This window comes from Solanum dulcamara, chromosome 11 (genome assembly GCF_947179165.1).
Source record: "Solanum dulcamara chromosome 11, daSolDulc1.2, whole genome shotgun sequence".
Taxonomy (NCBI): Eukaryota; Viridiplantae; Streptophyta; class Magnoliopsida; order Solanales; family Solanaceae; genus Solanum; species Solanum dulcamara.
In genome coordinates this window covers 23,070,331-23,094,564 of record NC_077247.1, presented here as the reverse complement: position 1 = coordinate 23,094,564, position 24,234 = coordinate 23,070,331, and the positions used below count along the sequence as shown (strand labels likewise).

Below are 24,234 nucleotides of genomic sequence, written 5' to 3'. Positions count from 1 at the left end.
ATGCTGTCCTATAGGACCTACACCCTTTTTTCTGAAAAGTGTTTCAAGAAGAGCTCCAGCATAAAATCTAGTTGTATATACACAAAACAACAAAACATATTATACACTAAATCCTATCCTACACCCTTCTTTCCAACTATCCTTAGTTCCTTACCACTTTCAGGTCCTAAACTACGTTCTTTAGTTCATAAAATTAATACTTTTAATGAAAAGAAATCATATTTTGCATTTGCTCTTGATGCAACTAACAAACACAAAATTACAAAGGACAAATTAAAGTTAAAGAAGAGGAACTTTAAATAGAAGTATAGTTTCTAGATTCCATCATCACCCAAGGAGCTTGAAACACTATTCCAAAATTATGAAAAAGATATGAAAAGAAATTGGAAGACCAGAAATCAAATACTTAAAAGTTAAAAGTCACAACTTGGAGTTGGAATTTCGAAACAAAGCTGCTGTAAGACTTGAAAGATTTGACATCTTTTTCTTCTTCCTCAACCACATGGCTTGAACCTCCATAGCCTAAAATCACTCAATGTTCAAAGTAGTGTCCAAATATTCTGAAAAAAAACCACTACATTAGGCATTAAATATCTACAAACATAAATATGATCTAAATTCTTTTTTCTTTAAAAGAGATAATAAGAGATAAGTATAGGCTTCTATTATTGAATCAAATTTTAAGAATCAAAAAAGGAATTGAATAAAGAATTAATAAGCCGTAAAGTAGTGCCTTTTACAACTTTTTCAACTTTTAAAATCAAATTTCAAAAATCAAAAATAGAATTGAGAATAAATAACTAGTAAGTTGTAAAGTAATACCTTTTTCAACTATTTCAAGATTTTACATTTCTTCTAAAAAATCTTCAAACTTGCATTCTGTAGATGTTGAACGTAACCATTGTTGACTACAAACAAGAGCTTCAACAGTATTTGGTGACAAAGAACTTCAATAACAATCAAGGATCAAACCACCAGTGCTAAAATAGATTGTGACGAAACAGTATATATAGGAATAGATAGCACATCTTTTGCAATTTTGGAGACAATGGGATATATTTCAGATGAAGCTTTCCACCAAGTCAAGATATTGAAATCCTTAATCTTCTCTATATCATCCTCCAAATACTTGTCAAGATCAGATTTATCATCAACATTATTTTCTTTTTCAAGAAATTTCTCCCATTAAGATTTCCACACATCATAAGTGTCTGTTACACTAATTTCATTCACCACATCGGTTTGATCTCCAATAGTTTTACAAGAAGTCCCAGAAATAGAATTCTTGTAATGATTATACAAGCTAGTTAAAGTTTCCATTACTTCGGTAGATTTACTACATCACTCCAAAAAATTATAATAATTCTTAAAAAGAAACTTCACATCTTTATTTTAAAGCGAGGATCCAACACAACGGCAACAAACAACAACATATTCATATCATCAAAATCACTCCAATATTTAACAAACTTTTCTTTTATCTTTTTAGCCATACCAGTCAAAATAGAATCATCATACTTTGAATAGTTGACAATTATGCTTTGAATATTAAAAAGCTCATGAAAGAAAGTATTTGAAGTAACATGTAGAGTACTCAAAAACTTCAAAGTTATTTGATAGAAAATCTCCAAAAACTTGAGAAATACATTCACATCCCACCAATCTTTTGAAGATGGATGCTCTATCTTTCCACCTGAGTCAAGACAATATTTAAAGTGCTTCTGATCATCAATATACATTTTTAAAAATGCCTTTTCAAATTTGATAGCAGTATTTAACATCAAATATGTAAAGTTCCACTTCGTCTCAACATCCAAACTCAGAAGCCACGAGTGTCTAGTTTAACCTTCTTAACATATGACTTAAAGGAAGTAGTTCTTGCACAAGAAGACTTAACATATTTTACAGTATTTCTTACTCGAGAAATAGACTTATTTTGTTCACTCAATCCTTCTTTTACAATCAAGTTTAGGATATGAGCATTGCACCTAACATGTAAAAATTTATTTTCCATGATAACACTTTTTCAATCATTAATTCTTCCTTTCAAGTGTGTGATTACTGCCTCATTAGATGATGCATTATCAAGTGTAACCGTAAGTAGGTTCTCTATTCCCTAGTCTAAAAAATAAGATTCAATGACTTTTTCAATAGTCTCACCCTTTTGGTCTGCAGTTTGAAAAAAATTCAAAATCTTTTTTTTGCAACTTCCACTCATCATCAATCCAGCGGGCTGTAATGAACATATGTATAAAATTTTGGAGTGAAGTCCATGTGTCACTAGTAATACAAACACGCTGGCCTTTAACAAGTCTTTTAAGCTTTTGTTTCTCTTCTTGATAATTTTTTAAAGTGTCTAGCAGCAGTAATATGAGATGGTTACTCATAATTAGGTAAAATAAGCAACATTAGTCTCTTAAAACCTTCGCCCTCCACAACTCTAAATGGTTGTTCATCGATTATTACGAACTCGGCAATGGCACTCCTCACTTTGACGACATTATAAACAACCTTTTCTAAATTTACTTGTCCCTCACTTATAGTAGGTTTGAGAGTTGTTTGGTTTTTATTAATAGATTTGAAAGGATATTTCATACACTTAGTAAGTAAATGTCCCCAGAGATTAGAAGTCCCATTTCTACTAACCCAAGCAAAGTCTTTCAAGCAGTACTTACATTTTTCCCTCACTTCACCCACTTTATTAGTAATCTCTGAATAATGATCCCAAACTTCAGTTGTTTTTTTACCATTTCCTCCGGAGCTAGGGTCTTGACCATACAAAGTTTTTCTTTTCTGTTTCTTGGGAGGATTGTTCACAAAAGAAGTATTTGAAACATTACCTTTTTCTTGTGTTTCATCAAATGTAGTTCCTTCTACTTGAGGTTGAACTTCCAAATCTTCAGCTGGCCATTTCATCTGAAATTCAACCAAAAAAAGAAATTAAAAAAATTCTTAATTTTCAAACCATGCACCTATTTTCTCGCGCCAAAAAATAAATATTAGACATGATTCATTGTGTCTGCAGTGTCCAAAAGATCTGAATAGTTTAAAAGTATGCACACTAAGATCACAAGCTCGTCCTTTAATCTAAAAATATGTATGAGATGGTATTGATAAAAATAAAAATATATTTACTATGGTAATTCAGTAGGTCTTGCCATTTTCGATACTAAACTAGGACGGTTATAAGTCTTATCTTAGGTCATTGTTTTCGTGGATTTTAAGATATGTTTAAAAACAAAGAAAATAAGGAAAATCTTAAAGAGCCTTCTAAAATTTGGTAATTCAATATTAGTAGAGACCAATACAATTTAACCATAAAATGCAACAGTGGTACAAGTAAATAAATAAATGGTATACAAGTACATGTGAGAGCTAGGTTCATTATTCATGAATCATAAGACATGTTTGAAACAACAACAAAAAGAAGGGAAATCATCAAGTCTTCTAAAGTAAATAAATAAATGAGAAAAAAACCAATGAAAAAATTAAAACAAGTCAAAAATCTTACTAGGCACACTAAAACAACCAGCTCAAAAAGAAAAAAGCTAACCTAACTATTTAGAAACAAGAAATTCATAATTTTAAAACAACCGCACAAATTTGTGCAAGAGGGAAATGACACGCTTATTATATTCGATGCTTGTCCCTCTGTTACCTTGCCTTATCAAAAAACAGAATCATTTGTTCCCTATAAATATAAAGCACAGACAAGTATAATTGCTCAAAAATTATCACCGACTATATACACATCCCTAACATTCACATTAGAAACATAGCGAGATAGATACACACATAAAAAACTATAATCAGAAGACTTCAAATGATTTCCTTTTTCAATAAATTAATTGTAAAGTTCAGAAAACTGAAGAAGATAAAATTAAAAAAAAAATACCTTCAATTTTCACTTTTCACTCTTCCTTTTATGTGAACTTGAGAACTGAAGAAGATGCAAAGAAGAAAAACTTTTGAAGTGGAGGTAATAAGGTGAAGAGAATATGTAATTAGATGTTAATTATGAAGAGATGAGGTTGAATTAGAATATTTAAAAGTTTAGGATAAAAATTAAAAGATTAAAAACTTTTAATAAAACCCTAATTTTCATTCATTTACTCCACTTTTTTAAACTTATGTTCTCTATTTCCCTCTTCTCTTCTCTTTTCTTTACTCCATTTTTTAAAACTTATGTTCTGCATTTCCCTCTTCTCTTCTCTTCTCTTTTCTTCATTTTTTTAAATGCTCTTGTTTCTTTTTCTTTCATCTTCTTCTTCCTTAACTTCTTTACTTTTTTTCTTCTCCGTTTTTCCCTTTCTTTTTAAACTTTTTGTGTTTTCATCTTCTTCTTCTTCGGATGTTGTCATTCTTATTTTTTTCTTCACTCCGATTTAATTGTGAAAATTATATTAAAAAATTGATGAAAAGAGAAGAGAACAGAAGAGAGGATATGTTGTAAATGTTTATATAAACATGAGTTGTTCAAGCAACCAAGAAGATATTTAAACAACCAAAAGTTCTTTAGTTCAAACAACCAAACGATATTTAAACAACCCTAAATTGTTTAGTTCAAACAACAAAAGTTGTTTAAACAATCAAAAATTATTTAAACAACCAAAAGTTGTTTAGTTCAAACAATCAGAAGATATTTAAAAAATCCTAAGTTGATTAGTTCAAACAACCAGAAGTTGTTTAAACAACCAAAAGTTGTTTAGTTCAAACAATCAGAAGATATTTAAACAACTCTAAGTTGTTTAGGTGTTTTTTACAACCCTCTTATATATTGAACCTATTTGTAAATAGCAAAACTTTGGGGTGTATAAAAATATTCTTTTTTAAATTAACATAACCTATTAATACCTAATTATACTAGAGTCCCTTTTACCCAATTTTTAAAACTTGTGTCCTATATCCTCAAATAGATAACTCAAAAGTCTCTTTTAATTAAAATCTTCATGTGAGTTAGGGTAGGTAAAGACTAAAATAATAGACTTTGATGGACTTGGGCATTTGGTTTTAATAGTTGGGCTAAAATTTTAGTGTTGGACTTGAGAAAATAGTAAAGTTAAAGACTTAAGCTTATCAAAATATATATATTTTATTTATGAATAATTATAATACACACGCGCGCGCGCACACACACATATATAATTTATCGATTTGGTTTGGTTATTTTTGTGGTTTTTTTAGTAAAACCAAAATTAAATCAAACTATATCGATTTTTAAAATTTAAAACCAAATCAAACCAAATATCGGTTATTTTTAATCGGTTTGATTTGAATTGCGGTTTGATTTAATTTTTTTTTAACCATAACCATGAACATCCCTAATAACAACAATTGAGACATGGTGAGTTATAATTTGTATAATTCGGTATCAAATAAATAATTAAAGTCATGAAACACACATGTTTAGAAATGATAATAGAAAGGTTTATATATCATGAATATGATTTGGTACTATGTATGGATAGATATTCTTCTAAATTTGAATAAGTTAGAAGATACATATCAATACATGATACATGATACATGATAAATGATATATTTGGTAGAATTTTTGTTTCAATTATCAAAACTATTGAAGCTTATGTATCAAAACTAATATTTGAACACGATACATTGTACATGATAAAATTGTACAACAATAGCAACAAGATACCCAGTGAAATATAACAACTGGAGTATGGAGAGGATAGAGTGTATGCATACCTTACCACTATCTCATGAAGATACAAAGGTTATTTTCAAAAGACCCTTGGCTCAAAAGTATCAGCTCCAAGTAAGAGAAAAAAATAATATATATAACATAACGGCTAAAATGAAAAGCAATGCAAATTCTACAAGATAAGAACAATGACAGTAGAAAAATAATGTGATAATAAAAATATAATAATAACACAACTATAATGACATGACTAGACCTAAGACCAACCCTAAACTGTCACAAGGCAAGACAACATTCTACCCCTACTAGCCTTCTACCCTAATACGCGACCTCCACTCCTTTTTATCTAAGGTTATCTCTTCGGTGATATAAAACTGCACCATATCTTTTCTAATCATCTCTTCCCAATACTTTTGCAGTCTACCCCTATCCCTCTATATAACCCCCAAGTCCAATTGCTTGCACCTGCTAACTGGAGCGTCGACACACCTCCTTTGCATATGCCCAAACCATCTCAGTATCGCTTCTCTCATCTTGTCTGCCACAAAGGTGACTCTTACCTTCTCCCAAATAACATCGTTCCTAATCTTAGCACTCCTAGTATGTCCACATATCCATCTCAACATCCTCATCTTCGCAACATGCATCTTCTAAAAGACATGATATAAACAACTAAAGATCCCTCCCAAAACTTGAAAGTCACAAGTACAGAGCTGCTACAAAATAAAAGACGAGTACAAGTCCCGAAAGTGGACCAAAAATATATACAACAACTGTTTAGTCTCAAAAAGCAAAAGACGGGCCATCCATACTGAAGGAGACAGGAATGATCCAAAAATGTCAAGTGCTTACCCTAGTCTTCGAAGCTGAGTGCAACAAGCTCGATCTATCCATGGCGGTAGCTGGTGCTTAGTCCTCCATCACGAAAGTAGATGCAGAGTGTAGTATGAGTACCAAGACAACAGGTACCCAGTAGGCATCATAGGCCAAATGAGCAGAAAAGGTAAAAACAATATGAAAAAGAGGAATAGCCTAAATAGGAGTCAACATAAGCATCAAAAAGGGGAAAGAGTACTACCTATGAGAACTACAGCTAACAATACCCAACTAGACCCCAATAAGCCCAGTCGGGACACTTGTGCGCAAGTTAAATAAAACCCAAATGAACCCCCATAAGCCCACTAAGTACATAGAATAGCTACAACTATCAAGGCTAGGAACCAAGAATCTACGATGTCAGGAGCCGAAGTACTGTATCATTTCCAAACCCAGAATCTCCAAGAGTCAATTAATCTAGGGGTGACTTAGGGGTCGAGGCCAGAACTGGGACTCAGATTCTCGCCTGAATGTTTAAAGTAGCCAACCCGGGACTGAGTACCCGGATGCTTTCCATAACACATTGGTACAGTCGAGGCCAGAAATGGGTACCCGGATGCTCACCATAATACAACGGTATGATCAAGGCCGAGACTGGGTACCCGGATGCTCGTCATACTAGCAAGCCAGTAGAGGCTGGGGCTGAGTACCCGTATGCTCCTCGATAATTCAAAAGGAGGCCAGAACTTGGTACCCGGATGCTCATAGATAATTTATCCATGATGCCAAATATTCTACTTTCTATCTAGAATACAACAGTACCAAAAACCTTTTTCCAAATGAGTCAACCGATATGCCGCCAAAATTAGAACCAGAGCCAAAGTCAACGATCACAAAATCTAGTATTGCCGATGCATCAAAAAATTCACAGTTATATTGATTTATGGATGAGGATATTTTTAAGATCAAGGGTAACACCTAACTAAGGCCAAACTACCAAGCACTAGCCCGCTACACAATTTTACAAGAATCTAAGTTCACCGGAGCGATGCTGGGGCATCTAAAACAAGTTTACATCCCATACTAAGGCCAACATACTCCAAAGTATCAACAACATGCTCATTCAACTCTCCTTATGATACTAACAAATATCAACAAGATACACATGCTTCTAAATATCCGAACAACCCGATAACAAGCCTAAAACATGATTTCTAACAACTAAAATATACAATCAAACTACCCATCCCAAATTCTAACTATTTTAACATTCTTTTACACATTCCATCTTAATATAAAAAAAGGTAAACCGTAGCCCACCTGTAGGCTAAACATGCGGGCTCCAAATTACTATGCTGGAGCTTTTTCCTTCCGAACTTCCTCGGAATGCTGCCATGCTATCAAAAAAAGAATTACGACATCAATACGGTCGTTTAGACACTAATTTCATAATTTTTAGAGATGGACCAATTTTGGGGTCTAAAACGGGAATTGTGGAACCCGCATACGGAATTCTAGATTTGACCTCCCAAAACTGGTTCCAAACGTCATCCCTAGCTCACAAATCAGATTTATAACATAATTTAGGGTGAAAAACTACGCGGGATGAGCATGCAACCAAAACTCATAAATTCTGACTAAAGGACCAAAAATAGCAGCATAAAAATCAGTTAATTTTAAAGAAATGAGACTTTTCCAACCTAAAAACACTATGATGATCATTGCGAAACACCCCACAATCTAGCCTCAAGAATCACTCAAAAGGGAGTTATATTGACCAAAATACACTCTTCTCAAATTCAACAAAATTTTATTCCGAAAAAGACTAAAAGCCCGTTTGGATTGGCTTTAAGTTGGTCAAAACCAACTTAAAGCCCCTTTTTAACTTTTGGACGTGTTTGCCTAATGCTGACTTTAAGCCATAAAGTTCTTAAAGTCAGTCAAAAATGAAAAGTTAGGATTCCTAACTTTTTTTTTCCAAAGTGCTTAAAGTCATTTTCTTTGACCATCGAAATTACTTTTATATCCCTTATATTTTAACTAAATTTTCAAACTACCTTTTTTTATTCTTTTAACCCTAAAATTCACATCATAAGCATTTTTATCCAAACACTCAACTGCTTATTTATAAAAATAACTTTAAGCACTTCAAAGTTCTAAAAGCACTTCATACATAAAAGTTACTTTTTTAAGCCAATCCAAACGGGCTCTAAATCAGTAACTAAAAATGCAATTTTACCTCAAACGAAGCTTCCCCTTACATTTCTGAGATCACCACGAGATTTTTCACAAAAAATATCTTGAATTTAGACCCTTGAATCACCAAAATTGGATTTATATAGGTCAAGATATAACTTCTCAAAGTTGTAAAAAAAATCATTCTGAAAATTGACACTACTGCAAATAAGATCACAGTTTTTACCTGAATCGATTCTCCAAATCAGTTTTCAAGTTCTCCAATGCACTTTCCATGAAAACTTTCACAAGTTTGCCTTTTGAATCACCCAATTTGGAGCTATATAACTCAAGATAAAGGATTTTTATGTTGGAGAAAAACCCCAAAATGGGCTGCACCAGCTGCTGCCAAAATCAGATTTTGGATTATCCAAAATCTCTGATAGGGTGCTCGGAATTCGTTCGGAATTCGATAAAAATAAACCAGATATGCTACCCCACTAAATTTGATATTCTAGACTCAATGGTGTATTCAAAATTCTCATACGAGATCATTTTAATAGAAAGTGGATCCCACATTCAAGAGACATTTTAAGCCACATTCCACAACGGGCCTCGATATTAGTCCAGAAGCCTCGAAAAGTGAACGAAGGGTCGTTATAGACCAAAATAGACATTCCGTAACTAACCGCGCTGTCAGAATTTTTATTCGAGCTTATTTTTCAAGATGTTGACTAAAGTCAACCATAAGCTAACTTTCAAAGTCAAAAACGCCAAATGGTCCCAAACTTGTATCGATTGCCTCGATAGTCATTCCATCAGTTTTACAAACCTAATTTGGTTATTCCATAGCTGATGGAACCATCAGAATTTGAATTTGAGATCTCATTGACCCAAAAATCAAAAAGTCGCAACTAAACCAATTTAGACCTTCAAAATACCAAAATATACTCTGAACCTCTAAAAATTCAACTAATACTTCATCTAGACCAAAAACTATCTCTCGAATCCAATGGTGTCGTCGGAATTCCATTATGAGCATCGAAACTCTAAAAATTGACCAAAGTCAAACCTTGGCTTAAAATTCCTCAATTTCTCAACTCAAGACCTTAAAAGTTTATTACAACTCCAAAACTAATTCTGTAAAGTCTCCTAAGACAATTTTGACATTTTGGAGCTACTGGAATTGATGGAATTCTGTTCTGAGACCTGTAACTCTGATTGACCCCAAGTACCACTTTTTAATACTTAAAACTTATGAAAACTCAAAATTTCCAAAGAGTTAACTTTTCACAGGATTTTCTAAAAATCAACACTTGGTACCAATCAGAAATGACTCAAGGCATCTAAAGGGAGGGTTAAAATGGTTTCTTTACAAAAATTTCAAAAATGACCTTGAGGGTCATTACAACTTACCTTTAAGTTTAGGTGGTATCTTCTTATCACATAGGACTCTAGAGGCAAGCCTCAATTTCATCTATGTTACCCTAATACGATGTGTGACATCACCATCAATGTCTTCACTACTCTGGATAATGGATGCAAGATATTTAAAGCTTTCTCTCTTGGGATAGATTGAGTGGAAAGCCTCACTTCCATGCCCTCTTCATCCATCACAACACTGAATTTGCACTCCAAGTATTTTGTTTTGGTCCTGCTCAATTTGACCCCTTTGGACTCCAGAGTTTATCTCCAAACCTTCAGCCTATTATTAAATCTGTCTTGAGTCTTATCAATCAATACTATGTCATCCGCAAATAGCATACACCATGAAACCTCCTTCTGAATAGACCGTTTTAACTCATCCATCACCAAGGCAAAAATAAAAGGACTCAGCACAGATCTCTGATGTAGTCCCATCTCAATAGAAAATACTGAGTCACCTCCCACCGTCCCAACCTGAGTCTTGGCTCCAGATACTTGTCCTTCATCGCCCTAATATATACCATCGGGACACCTTTAGTCTCCTGATACATTCAAAGGACATCCCTCAAAAAATTTTCATAAGCCTTTTCAAGATCAATGAACACCATATGAAGATCCCTCTTTCTTTCTCTAAATTTCTCTACTAGTCTCCACATGAGATGAATTGCTTCGGTAGTCAATCGCTTCGGTATGAATCCGAACTGATTCTATGAAATTGACACTCCTCTTCTTACCCTCATATCCATTACTCTCTCCCATATCTTCATAATGTGGCTTAGCAATTTGATACCCTTGCAATCACTCTTGTTCTTGTACAATGGAACCATAATACTCCCACTCCATTCATCGAACATCCTAGCTGTATTCAAAATAAAACAGCCTAGCCAGCCACTCCATACCTGCATTGTCAGTGTTCTTTCAAAAGTCCACCAGAATCTCATCGGGCTAGATCTCTCTCCCCCTCCTCATCCTACTAATAACACGTCTAACCTTGTCAATCCTAAAATACCTGCAGTATCCAAAATCTCAAAGACTGTGAGAGTGCGTTAAATCATCCAATAATGTCTATGTCCCCTATTTCATTTAAGAGCTTGTGGAAGCAGTCTTGCCACCTTTTCTTAATAGAGGTCTCGTCCACTAACACTTCGCCTTCCTCATCCTTGATGCATTTTATTTAATCCAAGTTGCGAGATTTTTTCTCTCTCACTTTAGCGAGCCTAAACAATATCTTATACCCATCTTTTCCCCCTAAATCGATATATAAGCGTTCAAAAGCTGCTGTCTTAGCACTTATGACCGTCGACTTATCTTTCATCTTCGCCGTCTTATAGATATCTTTAAGCCTACACTACCCGTCCTCATCCACACACTCTAACCACCCTGTATAGGCAACCTTTTTGGCTTTTTCTTTGCCTTGAAATTCTCCATTCCACCACCAAAGATTTCTCTCAATACCCCTCATGCCTTGGTAGCTTATTATCATTACAATTTTGTGCATGATAAAATTGTAATGTATCATAATGTTGAAACAAGGCACAATACATTAATTTAAGAAACAAAATTAGCTAGATACGTTAAAAATCTAAGCCCATATATATTAGAAAAGATGAACAACGAAAAATCGAAAAAAAGTCAACAATATGATCTACTGAAAGCAAGAAAAAAATGACGAAAAAATCCTCCTACACTTCTCCTTTCCTCTGTATCAACTCCCGTATATTTTTTCACTTTCAAAAATGGTGTTACTCATGAATATCGATCCAATGCCCTTACTAGAATCACCACCAGCTCGACTTTTTCCCTCCTTTTTGAGCACTTTTTCCATAGTCGATTTAGAAGTCGAAGATGCATCCTTCTTGGACTAACTGGGTAAGCCCAATACTGGAAGATCGACCTTCATCTATATGTATCAGTAATTTTTTAAGATGAAAAAATTAAAAAAAAAATCAAAAACAGAAGTGATGGAAAGAGATCTACCTGTTGAATAATTTGAAATCATTCATTTGAAATTCAAAATAGATTAATGAATGTATCTATGGCGAGATTTGTAGTGTGAAAAAAGGAAGAAAATTTGTGGATATTGAATTTCGAGTTGATGCATTCGGAAAAGGGGATGATGGGAGTAAAAAAAGAGAATTTTGATATATTTTGAAACGGTAGTAAAAATAAGAAAATATGGCAAAAAAGGTGAGTAGTTAAGTAATATTTTTCTAAAAACAATGACCAATATTATTGCAATTTCTAAAACTTATTACAAAGGATTAGATTCTTAATCGTGTATAGTTTCAAATTCTTAACATTCCAGTCCGAAACTATGTTCTAAATACAAGAGGCCTAATGCTATATTTCATTTTCACTATCTTCTTTTGGAAACAACTTCTTCTAAAACTAATAAAACTTTGAGATCTTTGCTTCTAATAATTCACCTTCCTTCCTTTTTTTAAAAATCTCTGGTAAGAACTTGTTTATTATGAATCTTAAAAACAAATTACAATATCAAGGAAAGAAAATACCACTCTTTCAAGGCATAAATGAGAGGTAAAGTAAAAGTTGGTTATCATAATTTTGATCCAATCACATCCGGTAACATCTACCGAAGAAATCTGCTAGCAAATTAGTTGAAAGTTAAAGTAATACGTGAAAAAGGATTCATAATTTAATGTTTGTATATTTTGAGTAATTTAAAATTAAATATAATAAGAATTGGAGATAGCAACAATAAAATCTGTTTTTAATCCTTTCTAATGACAAATTATTAAAAAAATTGAACTCTAGCTTCTCCTCTTTTTTTTAGTTCTTGCTCTCAAAAGTTTTGAGTGTTTAATAAGCGAAAACCTCTTTGAGTACTGATAAGGGATGAGTTTTGATCCCAAAATGAAGTGGTTTAAGTTTGGAAAAGGTGGAGAAAAGACCGAAACACCTTTCATTAAAGCAAAAGTCGGGCAAAAAAAAGCCTCCAGGTTCGCGTCGCGGACCTAGTCCCTAAATCCAATTTTCTGAATTTTTCATTCCCGTGAAGTGGAGACATCGCGTACTCTACTGTATAAAAAATTTTCCAAATCAAAATTACTCTCTCAGGTCTGCGTCACGGACTTGGTCCCTGGTTTGGTTTTTCATAAAATTTTCACTCTAGACGGGGACCTGGTCTCCAGATTTATTTTTTTAAAGATTTTTCTCGTGGTTCTCAGAATAATTTATGTTAGAATAGTACGGGGTGTTACAGTAAACCTCCTTTCTATTCTTTGTTAGTAGAGATATGTGTATGAGTTTGTTTATAATTTTTCCTAAATATTTAGTATTAGCTATATAAAAATCAATGTCGAAGGATCTTGGTTTGAAAAATGCTTTGTAGTTTAAAATCTATTAAACTTGAGAATTAGTTTTATGGGTTGACTGTTTACTTTCTGTTCAAGAGTCATCAATCACAAGAAACAGTATGGCATGTGCATATTTTCGTATTATTAGATATTATATATTTGCAGTATGACTTTACTTGCTTCTAATTTATTCAATATTGTCTAAAGATGATTTTTTTTCTTCAATTAATCTCTTTACCCTCTCTTTATTTGCATGAACTTTGGAGCAAAAAATGAAGTTTGGCTATAAGACTCACTGTCGTAAGAGGTCTTGTTTTGAGACTCATTGCCGCTGCTAGACATTGAAACACACATCTTTTCACTTGGTCATGCCGCTTCCTTGAAACCCATACGAACTGGAATGGTAAAGACAACCACAAAATATGGAAAAATACTCTATATTTTGGTTTTTATTATGTTTGTCCTTAAGTGATGTTTATTGATCTATTTTGCGTGATACCTTTTTGCTCTTTGATTTTTATATTTGGGGTTAATAGTTTAGTCAACAATGGAGTAATTATCTTAGTCTTACAAGATTTTTCACTTGTAAAATATTTTAAACAATTTTGCTGTACCAAAAGGATCTATCTAGGCCTATTAAGTTCTTTTTGTTATTGCTGTACCAAAAGGATCTATCTAGGCCTATTAAGTTCTTTTTGTTACAATGACTAAAATTTTCACTAGAAAATTCTTGATTTTAAAATAGTAAGAATGTTGCCAAGTAAAGTTTTATAAATGTTTCTTAACATGAGTTGTTTTTATTATTTTTTTAAATATGTTTCTTAATCCCCAAAAATGGGGTCTTTCTTTGCCTTTTTTTCTTTCAAAGCTTGCACGAGTGCAAATAGTTTTCTTTAGCTTTTTGAGTTTCTTAGCTCCCTATGAGATAAAATGATCATTTTAAATTTTTTGTCACTCTAATACAAATATGCAAGAAGAGTTTGTTTTTTCAAGGTTAAAATGTTTTACAACTTGGAAACTCAGTTATTTAATCTTTTAGCATTCCTTTCAATTTTTAATTAATTAACCTAAGTTTTGCCGTTAACTATTTTTAACGGATCTTAAAAAATACCTTACAACTTCCCTTTAGGATAATTAGATACCTTATCTAGAATCACATAAATTAAGTAGATCATTAATTGAAATTAATTTTAGTATTACATTAGTTGATTATTAAGTATCCTAATTTACCTTAAAATAATTAAGTGGCGACTCCTTAAGTTAAATAATTTAGGAACCAATATGTTGTACACTATTTGAGGCGTTAAAATAAGTTATAACACTTATGATGGAGGCATTTGATATGATGTTCTCCTCTACAACTCTTATAGTCACAGATTCAAGGTTTGGGCCCACATCTCTGATAGTCGTAGATTCAAGGTCTGGACCTACTATTATTATAGTCGCAGATTTAATATCTGGGCACATGATCTTCAGCCTTTGTCTAAGTATGAGGCGAAGTTTCACGACCTCTCCAAACATTCTAGTCTAATATTGTCTATTGAGTAGGAGAGAGTTTGTTGATTTGTTCATGGTTTAAGGATGCAGTGCAGACCGAGACTGAGTCGATGGTTTTACTAGGCCTCTCTTTCGTGGATATTGCCTGCATTATGGAGCAACTCTATTGCAAGGCCTGCGGGGGTAGCAACAAGAGGGCTCATTACTAGGGAAGCTATAGCAGTTATCATTCTAGGGGTAGGGACCCCTATGATAGGCCTTACCAACATCAACAGGGTCATTCTAGCAGACCTGTTAAGGCAGCAGTTCATACCTCAGAGGGGGATCAATATAACTAGTATGATTCTATTTTAGGTCAGTGTTTGAGAGGTTCATTCTGGGTTCTTCAGGTCGTGGTGGCCGTTAATTTATGAGTCATTATTCTCAATGTTGATATAATTGTTGAGAGCTTAACCATTGGTCTAGAGATTTCCCTTGGCATAGGATGATTGCACCAGCTCTAAATTCAACTCAGCCAGCTATAGTAGTAGCATCTATAGCTAGAGGCGACACCAAGGTCAAGAATGATGAGGTGGTCACTAAGGAGCTCGAGGAGGATCCCAGGGAGGAAGGTCAAGTGGTAGGTCGGACCCTCAGGGCAGAGGTAGACATGGCCACTTTTATGCAGTTCCATCGAGAGCAAAGGCTGAGGCATCAAATGATGTTATCATAGGTACGATTCTTTTATGTCATCAACCCACCTCGACTTTATTTGATCCCAGTTTTATGTTTTCATATGAATTTGTGTATTATGCTTCTAGACTGAGTATGTGTTCTGAGCTTTTCTAAGAGTTGTTGTGTATTTTGGCCCCCGTGGGTGAGTCTTTGTAGTGGATCGGGTGTATAGATCTTACTTGGTGACTATCAAGAAGTGTTACACTTGGGATGCCCTTATTTAGTTGGATATGATAGGTTTTGATATTATTCTATACATGGACTAGTTATCCCCCAATGTGTAGTTTTGGATTACTATGCTATGACCGTTACCTTAGCCATGCCTAGTATCCATTTGGTTGAGTGGCAGAGCTGTTTTAGTCGCACACCTACTTGGTTATGTTTTATGTACGGGCGCATAGGTTGGTTTCTAGCAGTGTCTAGCTTATTTGTCTTATATGTGGGATATTAGTAGGGAGGATCCCTACCATTGATTCAGTCCCTGTTATGCGAGAGTTCCCAGATGTGTTCCATACTGATCTACCTGGATTTCCCTTGGAGAATTACATTGAATTTGCTATTGACACTCGTCCTATTTCTTTTCCACCTTACCATATGTCCCCTACAGAGCTCAAGGATCTCAGTGTTTTTCTTTAGGATCTCTTGGGTAAGGGATTCATTCGATAGAGTGTTTTTCCTTAGGTGCTATTTGTGAAGAAAAAGGATGGGTCTATGCATATGCGTATAGACTACATGCAGCTGAATAAGGTAAAGGTGAAGAACTAGTACCTAATGCCTCGTATTGCTGATCTCTTTGACTAGCTTTACAGCTCTATGGTGGTCTCTAATATTGGTTTGAGGTCAGGTTACAATCAACTCAGGATTAGGGCATACATCCCTAAGAAAGTATTTAGGACCCCTTACAACCACTATGAGTTCCTAGTGATGTCTTATGTATTGACCAATGCCCCAACAACATTTATGGACCGATGACTCGAGTGTTCAGGCCTTACATTGATTCCTTTGTCATTGTGTTCATTGATGACATTATGATATACTCATGGAGCCGAGATGATTATGAGTGATAATGCTCAAATACGCTTTTTATAATTCAAAGTGTAAGCGGTCGTTGTCAATAAAGATATCCAACTAAGATTCGGGGTCGAATCCCATAAGGAATGGTTTAAGAATAGATTTCAAGTATGAAGTATGTGAGTGTTGTAAATTGTTGTAGAGTTGGAATAATAAAAACGCGACATAATATAAATTCGTAAGTTTCAAATATAGATTAGAGGGGTTTGCTAATGTATAGCTAACACGATAAATAGTAACGGAATTCAAAAAAGTTTTAGGAGACTTCTAGGGTAGGTGCATAGTTAGACAAGTAGCACGAATGTGGGTAAATGCAGAACTCAATATCGTTAATATCAATGGATAGGAAAGGTTAGACAATCACATGACAAGTATCTTTCAATCACTAGTTGTCTATCCATACAAGAACTCTCGAACCTAAATATGGGTGCTAACGAAGTTAACCCAATCCTTAGCATAATCTCCTTTCTCGAGAGAGATTTACAATTGACAAATCCAATCAATGGATATTTGTTAATTTAACCACTTCATATAATCTTCTCAAGCCAACATGAAGCTACAATATAGAATTATGTTTGCAACCATAACTCATAAATGAATACATGCTAAATTAATAAAACCTATATCGAATTAGAAAGTCTTGAGCTGATACAAGAACCCAAATTCGAAATAACAAGTCAACTACATAAGCACCCCTAGAAGATGGAGTTTAGCTACACATTACAAAATTGAAAGAAGTTTTTCCAAAATAATTGTCTCCCATTGAATTCAACAAGATTTCACTTCCAATTCCAAATGCCTAATATAGATTTCCCTAAATTCACCCAAAAATTAATATCATAACATCAAGTAAAAGGAATGTTCTATTTTGCATGTTTTATGCAGTGAAAAATTCTCACACTCTCTCTCATTCAGACTATTTATACATTCTCTAAAAATAGGCTAAAAAATCACGCTTGGACCACTTTGGCGACATTAGTCATACCCGTTGAAGTGGTCGGCGAGTCCCCTAAGAGAGAGGTATGTTGTGCTTTAGTTCATTAGTTCTTCAGTCCTTAGGCTGACCACTTGGCGAGCTCGATCGAAATCGCGGACATGTTTGGTGGGTCACTTCCACTTTGCCTTTTCGCTACTCAATCTGCTTAGAAATTGCAAGACTTTTAGCAAACTCAGTCGAGCTCGCCCTTAAAGTCAGGGGGTCGCCTTCTCCTTATCATGCTCACCATTTTGCTCCATTATTTAGGCAATATTTTTCTCTCCCTTCTACGAGCACAACTGGGCTCGCCTTCTACATTTGGCAAGTCGCCTTTCAGCTTCTTGGCTCGCCAACTTTATTTGACAGTTAACCTTAGCTTTCAATTCCCTTAGGAGATCATGAGGTTCACTTGGGGAGTTTCCAAGGGACTCTTTGCGAGTTCCAACACTATTTTCTACATTTTTCCACTTTTTGGCTCTTTTCTTCAAAGTAGTGCCCATGTCTTATCTTTGACCCCTTACATCTGCAAATCAACACTTTAAGGTCAGTTTTGGACACAATAAAGGCAAAAAGGACACAATTTCATTGGATTTTAACCCCTAAATGAGTCGTAATTCCCGACTCATCAACATCCCCAACTTAAAATTTTCCTTGACCTCAAGTAAATCAAGAAACCAATCATTTCAAAACCAATGTATACAAGTAGTACTCATGAGAAACAATATGAAAGTGCAAATAAGGTTCAATCTCAATATAAAATGTTGAATTATGCACTCAAAGCTTCAAACAATGATTAGTCAATCTCAATTAGAGTTCATGCTCATAAATACTCACTTTAAATGCAAATTCATGCTCAACGAACGTATTGGAATGCCCTAACACCAAGAATGATTCCATTCTCTCTCAAAGCTAATCAAAGACTATTTTTAAGGAATCAAAAAAACTCTCATGCTCTCAAACAAAAAAACATGACAATTTCACCCATAGGCTTACCTGTATGTTCCAACAACATATCAATTGGTTCATGCAAGATCAATAAGGTCTTTTAAGGATTGTAATAGGGTTGAGGGCATGGGTATGATCATTTTGGCTTAGTGACTCTTCCTTCTTGAAGCATGAATTAAATTTAATTCTCTTCCTTCTCTTTCATTTTTCTCATGTTCACAAATCACCCTTGGTCTATTCATAACACAGAAAAATCATTGATATAGCTCATCAGATACACCTTTTATTTCCAAAAAAAAAAACACAACAAGCTTCCTTATTCATTTCCTTTTCTTTCTTTTCTTTTCTTTTTTTTAATATATGAAGGGGTTCTATTTTTTTTACACTCATGTATTCAAGAGTGATTTTACCAAACTTTTCCTCCAGATTCTTTCCTCATCTTTACCACATCCCAACTTGGCCTAAGTTGGCTATTCAAAACACCCAATGCTTTAAGAAGGTTATAGGTGGAAAGGACAGTGGAATTTCAAAAACCAGTTTAAACAATTGAGTTCATGTTTCATTCAAAGAAAAGGCTTGGCTCAAAAGGTGCCAAACTAGGTTCACATGCTTACAAGGAAGTCACAAGAAGGAGTAGCAATTAAGTTCACTCTTCAAACATTTGTGTTTAAGATCATTTCTTTTACTCACCAATGCTAATCAATTGGACCAACGGGGAAAGTTCTAGGTGTCCTCATGCATACCTTTCAAGTAAAACTCAACACACATGGCATTCCAACAGGGATATAAAACATAATTCTTAAATTAAGCTATCACGCAATGATCATTGTAAGACTCAAAATTGACATTTAACTAGTCACAATGAGATGCCAAGAGTTCACATAAGATTTATGCAACCATCTGGAGCTGGACTTCTTCAAAATTAGCAAGTCCCTCGTATTCCTGGCCCAATGCTCTATCTCATCTATATCCTCCTCATAAGTCTCGAGAGGCTTTGATGCATTATCTTCAGCAGTATCATTATCAACTTTGGGCATAGAAGCTGGAGGGACCATAGAACTAGCAATCCCGTATATTGGAGGCAAATCTGAACTAGGAACCACGGGGGCATCAATACTACCCCACAACATAGAGATGTTCGTGGACTTGAGCTCGTCCACATACTTCCTCAAAGTAACAATATCATCCCGTAGGGCTACTAAATGAGTTGAGTGGCCCTCGGCTCGCTCCCTCTCCTCAACTAAAGTGGTGAGAATGTCCAAATGACATGCAAACTTAGTCAAAGGCAATCTCAATAGCTGCGGTGATCATAGAGATAACCTCAAGTATCGAGGCCTTCATATCTACCGAATGGGCAAGGTTGCCTATTTGGTAAAGCATAAACCGTGTAAGTGGAGGCCAGGATGTGATAGTAGGAGTAGTAGTAGATGTACCTGGTGTAGTAGGAGTAGAAGGAGTAGTACTTGCCTATAGAGACTCCATATCTACTACTGGGGTCGTGTGAATTGGTGCCAGTCTCTCAAATAATCTCCCTTAATTTGGCGAATGTCACTAGAAGAAGCGAGGGCTAATTAAATATCAGTAGTATCAACAAATGGGACCCCGACCTGCTCACAAAGATCATAGATCAACATAGGGAAATGTAATAACATCTGCTACTGCCTAGCCCTTAATAGAATTTCTAGTATAATAATTGAACCTAATTTCAAACTATGCCGATGAATAATGTTCTCCAGCAGTGCCGCCTTTGGTTGGTGAAGGAACAACTCATTCTGGGAAAATATAAGGTGATATGGATGAAGCCGAACCAATATCGAGCCATAGTATTGATGTCCTTTTTCTCTATCACAACTCCATCCTCAATCCACGAAGGGGTAACATAAGAAATCAATGGGGCAAACCATACCTTCAAGTTATCTAAAGACTGTAGTAAAAAATGTGAGAAGGAATCCCAGTGATTCATCTCATAACCCAATGCCCCATTGATTTCCGAGGCACTACACGAGACATTCTTTCTATGAACTTCAACTAATTTTAGAGGCGCTCGATTAATACCCTTTTGCTTCTTCAGGTGTTGACGAGCGTAGTCTTCATTGAACTTCCTGACTCAAGTCAAGATATAAGAAATCCAAGATTTAGTGAACCGTTTGAACTTGTGAAATTAAATCATCCTCTAAATATTTGGGTACTTGTTGACTATTCCATAGGTAGAGTCATTTCTCCTCAAGAATGATGCGCAGACCTACAGCTTTCAACTGGTTCCTAGAATAGGGTGCAATAATTAGCAAGTCCCTCGTATTCCTGGCCCAATGCTCTATCTCATCTATATCCTCCTCATAAGTCTCGAGAGGCTTTGATGCATTATCTTCAGCAGTATCATTATCAACTTTGGGCATAGAAGCTGGAGGGACCATAGAACTAGCAATCCCGTATATTGGAGGCAAATCTGAACTAGGAACCACGGGGGCATCAATACTACCCCACAACATAGAGATGTTCGTGGACTTGAGCTCGTCCACATACTTCCTCAAAGTAACAATATCATCCCGTAGGGCTACTAAATGAGTTGAGTGGCCCTCGGCTCGCTCCCTCTCCTCAACTAAAGTGGTGAGAATGTCCAAATGACATGCAAACTTAGTCAAAGGCAATCTCAATAGCTGCGGTGATCATAGAGATAACCTCAAGTATCGAGGCCTTCATATCTACCGAATGGGCAAGGTTGCCTATTTGGTAAAGCATAAACCGTGTAAGTGGAGGCCAGGATGTGATAGTAGGAGTAGTAGTAGATGTACCTGGTGTAGTAGGAGTAGAAGGAGTAGTACTTGCCTATAGAGACTCCATATCTACTACTGGGGTCGTGTGAACTGGTGCCAGTCTCTCAAATAATCTCCCTTAATTTGGCGAATGTCACTAGAAGAAGCGAGGGCTAATTAAATATCAGTAGTATCAACAAATGGGACCCCGACCTGCTCACAAAGATCATAGATCAACATAGGGAAATGTAATAACATCTGCTACTGCCTAGCCCTTAATAGAATTTCTAGTATAATAATTGAACCTAATTTCAAACTATGCCGATGAATAATGTTCTCCAGCAGTGCCGCCTTTGGTTGGTGAAGGAACAACTCATTCTGGGAAAATATAAGGTGATATGGATGAAGCCGAACCAATATCGAGCCATAGTATTGATGTCCTTTTTCTCTATCACAACTCCATCCTCAATCCACGAAGGGGTAACATAAGAAATCAATGGGGCAAACCATACCTTCAAGTTATCTAAAGACTGTAGTAAAAAATGTGAGAAGGAATCCCAGTGATTCATCTCATAACCCAATGCCCCATTGATTTCCGAGGCACTACACGAGACATTCTTTCTATGAACTTCAACTAATTTTAGAGGCGCTCGAGTAATACCCTTTTGCTTCTTCAGGTGTTGACGAGCGTAGTCTTCATTGAACTTCCTGACTCAAGTCAAGATATAAGAAATCCAAGATTTAGTGAACCGTTTGAACTTGTGAAATTAAATCATCCTCTAAATATTTGGGTACTTGTTGACTATTCCATAGGTAGAGTCATTTCTCCTCAAGAATGATGCGCAGACCTACAGCTTTCAACTGGTTCCTAGAATAGGGTGCAATAATAGGGACTACCTTAGGCACCCTAGGAGCTAGTGGGTCATAAACAACTTTTGAATGCATCTCAGTTTATGTGCCCTCGTGAACCTATGCTTCAACAAGGGGAAGAGGTTGGGACTCCACAATGGGTGTGTGAACAGGTGTAGAAAAATCCTCTCCTTGGTCGGGAACATCATCACCCGACCATGATAACCTTTTCAAATTTAAGTCGTCACTAGATTGCGACTCTTTAACCACCTTATGCTTCCTCTTTCCCTTGTTTTTCTCCTTTTCACTCACACACTTTTGTTCGGGCTGAGTGGTCTGATGAGTTTTAGTAGGATATTGATTGGTGATTGTTACACCCCGCACTTTTGAACCTTAAAACATGTTCCTAGTCTTCTTGAAAGTAGCAATGAGACCCCTACTATCCAGACACATCAAACAACCCTAAAGAAAGAAGAATGCGACACCCCACAATAGAGAAGGTTAGAAATAGGGTCAAGAAAAGTCGAAAGGAGTTGGAGGCCAAGTAATGAGTTGTAGAACTCGATTTACCTACATAAGCTACTAACTTAGAAGTCTTATACATTTGAGCTACTTAAGGACATACCAAGCTTGTGTAGCATGAATTACATAGGCTCTTAAAATAAGAAGAGATTATGAACCCACGTGGAAGAGAAGAGAAGGACATGTGGCAGCCTAGGAAGGCAACACGTGGCAGTACCTCAAGAAAGTAGGTGACCCACCTGCTTGGGTTCAAGTAGGTGACCCACCTACTTGGGGGGGGATACCGAGGATACATGGCAGCATGGGATTGATTGCATGAAATAACGTGGCTGCCTAAGGGTATGACATGTGTCACCCTTAGGGGATGCCGCGTGTCACTATACAAAAAGGCATATATATATTTATGGATGACTAGGAACTTCATTGTTCATCCTTTGCTACACTTAAAAATTGAGAGAAAAGTTAAGAGGGAGAAGAGAGGAGCTATGACAACACCTAGAGGGAGGTAAGTATCCAATTTTTCTCTGTGAATTAATTATCTATGGGGTTCCTCAACCACATGAATATGTATATTACGATTTCTACATATCCATTTCTTCAGCCCTACACTTAAAAATAAGAAGAGAAAAACATTGGAGGGCAAGCTAGAAGACCTATGGGTTTGAGCTAAAAAAAGGTAAGGCCCAATTTCGTTCTGCGAATTAATTATTTAAAGTATACAGCGGTGATATAATGATGTTTGATAACATAAAATTCCAATTTGGGGCAGCGGAGAGGTGACACAAACAGTCCGCCCTATTTCAGCACATCAAGAAGTTTCCGAGATGTAGTTTTGGCGAGTTTTGGCCAATTTTGGGTAAGGTAAGGTTTCTCCTTTCAATTTAGAATTTATGGTGTTTTTATGGAGTGTGTTAAACGCCCTATAGGTGGATGGAAATGTGAAAATGTCATAGAAATGCTTGACATTGAAGACAATCTAAATTGGAGTCGTTATAGTTGAATTGTCGTCGAAGTAAAGTGTTGTTCTTGTGGTGTGATTCTGCAAGTGTGTGGGGGTGTGTTCCAGGCCTAAAATTTTTATAAAATAGGTGTGGGTTCTGATTGTTGCATCCACCCAACCCCTCATTTCGTATAATTAAAGGCGTTGCAAAATAAAGTCTATAAACCCTATTTTGGTATCGTAGTTTCGAGTGTGTCGTTTGGAGTTTATGTTGTATATTGTTGGTGTGAATTGCTTAAACATATGCTGCAGGTTATTGTTGTTGGTTGGCTGTAGGTATTAGGGGTGTAATTGGAAATTTAAATAGGGCACATTATAGTAGAGATGCTGCCCAATTTTTGTTAACATCTTAACTAATTAAAGAACTAGTCGAGGAGACGAACAAGGAAATAGGTTCCATGAATACTAGGGTGTAACTTAAGGTGATGGAAAGTCAAGAGTGGTTGATATTCGTATTACTTCCGTGTTGAATAGGTTTAAAGGAAGACGAGGCGAACGTGGAAAAGAGTAAC

The 24,234-nt window shown here is 35.6% G+C and overlaps 1 long non-coding RNA gene across 1 annotated transcript; it reads right to left on the bottom strand.

The window, feature by feature from the left end:
* Positions 1–281: 281 nt before the first annotated feature.
* LOC129873824 (uncharacterized) lies at positions 282–3,991 on the bottom strand. Its single transcript, XR_008762782.1, has 3 exons — positions 3,896–3,991; positions 2,841–2,916; positions 282–560 (listed from the first exon to the last, which is right to left on the bottom strand). It is a non-coding gene; the product is annotated as an uncharacterized LOC129873824 (long non-coding RNA).
* Between the last annotated feature and the right edge of the window lie 20,243 nt (positions 3,992–24,234).